The following is a 6,517-nucleotide window of genomic DNA, read 5'->3' as shown; positions in this document are numbered from 1 at the left end:
TCAAAATCAGCATCAATTCCTTTATTTAAAAAATCACTCAAAACGCACTTATTCCAACAATAACATGAAGCGCCACTGATAATTACTTCGGTTTTTTAAATGGCGCTATATAAGTTCTTACTTTATTATTTTCATGTATACAGTACTATTTTGACGGTCTGTAATAAAGTTGGAAGAATCCACATCAGGGAGATCTGTTTGAATAACCGAAAGGTCCACTGATTGATCTCAAGTAAGATAGTATAATACAGACTAAGTATCGAAATGCACGCCATTGTGTCGGGATTCAATATTTCGACATTAATTATGTCATTAGGAATTCTTAAAATGATGACATAAGTAATGTCGAAATACTGAATATTATACTATCTTATCTGTTTGAATAAGTTTTCTTAATATATCTAAATATATTTTCTGTGTACGCCGATGATAACCATTATTATTGCACTAACTTCTGGCAGACAATTGATAATACAATAGAAAAAAAACTTGTGAAAGCATGCAAATATCATATTGAATTTGCGGGAGATCGTTTATTTCGGAAGATTCTTGCTTGCTCGCGGAAGTGTGGGAGGCCTTCCCCGCCGATTTCCAGACTCCATTCTAAGACTCTACAGAAGACTTGGGATTCCTGGGCACTAAATGTTGTCCTCAGATTAATTAAAAAAATAATACATTACATGCTTAAAATTTACAGTTACTGCATGCTGTTGTTTATTCTTAATGAAACATTTCATGGTAGACATGAACTTGTCTTTCCATTAAAATATTACTAACATTGCCACTAACATTATCATTATTCAATATACACAAAACAGTGCATTGGCTAATATTATGTGTAATACAACAGTATAACACAATTTACTGTATTATGGAAACACTTTATTTTATAGTGGTCTTTAATTGGAGGGAAAATTTTTAGTTGGGTCCGCCAAAACCATGGTCTTTGGTCTGTAAATAGAGGGAATCTTTGGTGGGAACACCTAATGATAAAAATAAGCACAGGGGCCACAGAAATGTGGGCGTTAATTAATTGGAGGTGGTCTAATTAATTTAAAAGGAGGTAGTCTAATTGGAGCGAGACCTGTAGGCCTACATCATACATCCTTACATTTGTCTGTCTGCAAACGAATTATGTGTTGGCAAGTGAAATAGTTTTCTAGTTCTAACTTTCATCCAATTGATTTTACTTCTAGGACATTTGCCTCTTTCTTAATACTTTTGAAACTATTCCACTGATATATTGATTAAAATTATATTTTTTGAAAGAAATAAATGTTATTTAATTGATTGATGAAAAATTTAAAACATAATAAACAAATGATTTTCAAATTTTAAATTTCCAGTCATAAATCTCAGCCCCAACCATGGTGGAGCTCAGGTGGTATAGACCCTCCATCTGTGCCCCCTCTTTTTAAAATTTAGAATACAATGACAAACATGATTAACCAGCAGATCTGAAACCTCGCAATGGAGCTGGCGACCAGAAACCCAAAAATTTCCCCAAAGTCTCTGAAAGCTAAGTGGTGTAGTTTTTAATATCATCATGTTAGAAATGTTTATGAGTGTACAGTATTTTTTAACTCGTAAATGAGATTGCTTTTAAACTAATGTCCCAATTTAGTTATCTGTACTGTACTGTACATCATTTTATTGTTGCCATTTTTTGTTGAATAAAAGATACCAAGATATATAAAGCCCCACCATTACGCCATTGTGTACGACACAAAAAAATAATGAAAAAGAAATCCCCATGGTTAAGGGTCAAAATTGGTTTACATGAGGGAAGAGAATTTTGGTTTGATACTAAGTATATTGCTGAAAGGTGTCAAAATTTAAAGTTGAATGGTTATGTTAAGTGTCCCTCCTAATAGGGGTTAAACACGTACAGTACCGACATGACTATTTGGCACTCTCAGAAAGTGTCCCAGTCACCTTAATAGAAATTACAAAGCTCAACAAGGAATGCAATTGAATGTTGGTGAATGTCTGCACAGAATGTTGGTTGGTGAAACACATACAGTACTAGAATATTATCGATCAAACATGCCCTACAATATCATCATTATACAGTACTAGAGTATTATCGATCAAACACGCCCTATCATCATGAATATTAATCATCTAACTACTGTAATCAAATATTTTTTCAGATGTTTTATATTTTAAATAGCTGGCCTTCTTGGTCCAGTAAGAAGGTTTACCCATTACATTAATAAACACCACAAATTATACACACTAACAAGATTTCATTTTTTTAACAAATTCACAAAAAGTTACTTTTATTACATGCCCAAGATCGAATTTGACGTACAGTACAATGTAATCAGTTTGCTTGGTTTCACTTTACAAAACATTAACAAAATGACACCAGCCAAAGAATAAAGACAGACAAAGAATAACCTAGGAAAAAAACATTAAACTACTACCTCACATTATAGGATACATTACTTTGTGAGATTGCTTAATGTAAAATGAACAACATTACTACCTCGCATTATAGGATACATTACTTTGTGAGATTGCTTAATGATGCAACATGAACAATATTACTACCTTACATTATAGGATACATTATTTTGTGAGATTGCTTAATATAACATGAACATACAGATCAATGGCTAGCTGAAATGTAGTTAAAAAAACAAGTGCAGAATAATAAATAAAATAAAAATTATGCAAAATAAACTAACTGCATGAGGACTTGCTGCATGCAATATGACAGTGAAGTATAGTTCATTATTCCTGTTTTTGTTTTTTTTTTCAAGTAAACTTGTCACTTGATAATATACAATGCACTGTAGCTTGATATTTACCTTATACATAAGTACACAGAGATTACCAAATAATTTATGCCTAAGTAAAATAAAGCCACAAGATTTAGATCAAATTTCTTTACAATTACCATTATGGGTGATATTTTTCATAACAAATATAGGAAACATTATACAAAGTCTAAAATATTAAAACAACGGAATAACTCTGCGGAAAACGGTTGTCTGAAATTTTATCGCCGAACTGCTGGTCTTTCATAAGGAGGTCTTTCATAGGGAACACGGTCATATCCTCTATCGTAGCCTCTATCGTATGATGGTGGAGCTCTATCATACCGGGAAGAACTATGTAAGAAATGATAAAAAGGAAAAAAGCATTAATGATGTATACTGCAATTAAATTAAATAATACAATACTGTATTTCCTTTTTGACTTGTAAACTTATTAGAAATGCTGTAAATACATATGTACCATTAACTTTCAAACGATTTTGTTTAAAGACAAAAAAATGCAATGTAAAAAAAACCAAAAAAACATCAATTAAAAGTTAATAAAAACATTGAACAGATAATTTAAAAAGATCAAATAGCCTAAAGCCTCAATCGCACTGGATTTATTTCAGTAAAAGTAACCGTCTTGTCGGTAAGTTTGACCCAAAAAATCCAGTGCGGATAGTCCAGCTCGGTTAACTTGACTGTCGCCGCCGGTTAGTTTTCGGGAGTGAAATTTACTCAGTAATTCCTACCGATCTACTTTGACCGGCCTGGAAAATCCAATGCGAACAGCCACAGGTGGGTTAAATTAGGCCTCGCTAGGCCTGAAATATCGGAAGGAGAAATTCTAGGCCCTCGTGATGTTGGCCTAGTCAGTCGAAGGAACAGAAACAGATCACAACGGCGATTTGCTTTGATTAGATCAGTGTTGCATGTCAGTACGGGTCACGTTACGGGTCAAAATGTACCGCCTTCAAATAATTAATTTTAAACTACTTGGGAAAACTAACCGAGTTGAAAAGTCCAAGTGTGATTGACGGCAACATTTACCCTAGAAATGTTTACCGTGATGACGGTTACACATTCCCAAAATTTAATCCAGTGCGATTGAGGCTTAATATTAACTTCAAAAACGAAGAAACAGATAGAAACAATTGATGGTGATTTACAAATACTGTATAAGAGTCTATGCAAAAGAATACACAAAGGCATTCAACTGTCAATTGGCACATAATAACTGAACAATCATAATTTCCTTAAAAGTGAGGACTCACGATGATGGAGGTGGGGCATAGTCACGCCCATAGTCTCTCGGGTAATCTCGTGGGTATTCACGGCCATAATCTCTACCTCTTGGTGGCAGTGGTGGTGATCTAAAATTAATACACAAAAAATCCAATTGGTTGAGCAATTCACACTAATACTGTACAACAAATTGCTATATTTTTTTATTATCAAAGAGAAAAAAATAATCATAAGATGGAATAACACAGGTTGAGACAACAAAATTCCACTAGTCACTTTGCATTACGAAAAACTATTGCATGTTATATACATTTTTTACCAATGGAGATACAGCTCCACCCCTAACAAAAAAAACCTCTCCAATTAAAAATGTTCTGCAGCCCCAGATGAATGTTTATCTTTTAATGACAATTATTTCTGAAACAGAGACCAAAGCTGCTAAATACCATGAAAACCCTGGTCCCAATAGTAACATTTTATCTTGTGTGAATGGAATATTAGATTAATCGAATAACATTAATGAGTACAGTATTTACAGCCATGAAAACCACTGCACTATTAAAAATAATGAATTCCTGATGACCTGAAATAAATCATTAAATGCTAACCAAATTATAACCGGCCAAAATCCATATACAGTTAAAGAGAAAAAACATTTACCATTTGCAAGCGCAGGAGGCGTCCATTGAGAACACACCAATGGCGTTAACCTTATCGCTAACTTTCGCTCTGTGCTTGATATGTGTGTCAAGTCTAGCCTAGCGACTCAAGATATTACAGCGTTTATAAATTGCAGTACATAACAGCTTCCAAAGAGGTCAATTTGATATTAAATTTGAGACATGCTGAATCAATGAAATATACATCTGCTAACAGTGATTCTCGCTGAGGCGTTTCTCTACGAAATTATTAGTCAGCTATTCAACCAATGTGATGATGTCAATACTGATAATGTTGATATTCTCTATTTAGGCCAGCTACTCTACCCAGTATTATATTCACTGCTTTGTTGGGCAACATTGATAAGCTATTGGGCTTTATGTTTATTGTATTATACTTCCAAGAGCTGTTGCAGCAGATTCTATCAAAAAAGTAAATGGAATTTTTGTAAATCTAGCAATAACTTTTATAAAATTATTTGGGTAGATCAGAAATTTTCTCTACTCGCTTGAGCTGTTTGTATTACATAGTTTGATTTGCTGAAGTTTAGAATAAATGACTCGCATTAGGTGGAAGTACCAGATCATGTAGCGATTTTGTCTTTTACAATGCAGATACTGTATGTGGAATGTAGATATCAGCTGTACTTAAGCTTCCTCACAAAATTTACATAAAATTAAAGAAATAAAACATTTTTATTTGCAAGCGCAGATCAACAGGAGTCCTTTCAGAACAGACCAATGGTGTTAACCTTACCGCTAACTTTCACTCTGTGCTTGATACTGAGGCTAGCGTATACAAATTGCAGTACATAAACAGCTTCCAAGGAGGTCAATTTGATATTAAATTTGAGACATGCTAAATCATTGAAATATACATCTGTTAACAGTGATTCTTGATTCTCTACCAAATTATTAGTCAGTTATTCAACCACTGTGATCAATGTCAATACTGATGATTAAGTATTTTTTTCTAAATCTAAGGTCAGCTACTCAATGTCTTATCTGCTGTTTTGCATGGCAACATTGATAACTATTGGACATTGCTTTAAATTTATTGTATTATATCTCAGATTGTTGTTGCTTCTTCTAAGAAAAATTATCATTTTTGTAAGCATATATAAATAGTTTTTCAATAAATTATTTGGCTAACTCAGAAATTGTTGTAGTCGCTTAAACTTTGTGGATTTTGAGGTTTGTTTTGCAGAATATTTGGATCAATGGCTCGCAGTACGTAGAAGTACCAGATCATGTAGCGATTTTTAGTCTAAAATGCAGATGTGTGGAATGTAGATATCAGCTGTACTTCCTCGGAGCAGCCAGGCATTTTGTATACATTAAAAGCGAACTTCAAGTAGCCTCTTGCAGACCTTGCATAAGATTCTATTGAGATATCTCTACAAGTAATCTGCCCGCCATGAATAAATAGATATTCCATCTGAAAAATAAACTAATGTGTGGAGCTAGGAGTGTTTTAAGGAGAACCTTCTCATTGGGTTTATAATAAAACAATAAAGACATTTCAGGTCAACTCATATAATGAAATAATACGCCACCATGCCACTAACGATCGTACGTGCTAAATTGCGAAGCTATGAACAGAAAGATGTGTTTATCAGTGTTACGAAAGTATTTGACAACTGTGTAGCCTCATCATTCGCTGAAACAGAATGCTTTGTTTGATTAGGACATGATCATTACAATTTGGGATAGCGTGAAGTATGTGGATTCAATTTGCCCTTAGATATGACCAAAATGTTTCCACCAAAATCATTTCATCGCATATGAAAGTAAATCAATTTGCGAATTATCTGTTATCGACACTTCGCTGCAATTGAACCTTTT

At 33.6% G+C, this 6,517-nt stretch overlaps 1 long non-coding RNA gene across 1 annotated transcript; it reads right to left on the bottom strand.

Annotated features, from left to right (window-relative positions):
- Nucleotides 1–2,247: 2,247 nt before the first annotated feature.
- On the bottom strand, nt 2,248–6,466 carry LOC117108222. Its single transcript, XR_004445343.1, has 3 exons — nt 4,674–6,466; nt 4,043–4,141; nt 2,248–3,119 (listed from the first exon to the last, which is right to left on the bottom strand). It is a non-coding gene; the product is annotated as an uncharacterized LOC117108222 (long non-coding RNA).
- Between the last annotated feature and the right edge of the window lie 51 nt (nt 6,467–6,517).

Source organism: Anneissia japonica, unplaced genomic scaffold (genome assembly GCF_011630105.1).
Source record: "Anneissia japonica isolate Jap-2015-1 unplaced genomic scaffold, ASM1163010v1 scaffold38271_len224072_cov190, whole genome shotgun sequence".
In the NCBI taxonomy this organism is placed as follows: Eukaryota; Metazoa; Echinodermata; class Crinoidea; order Comatulida; family Comatulidae; genus Anneissia; species Anneissia japonica.
Note: the sequence above shows the minus strand (reverse complement) of the source record. Positions and strands in the feature narration are given on the sequence as shown.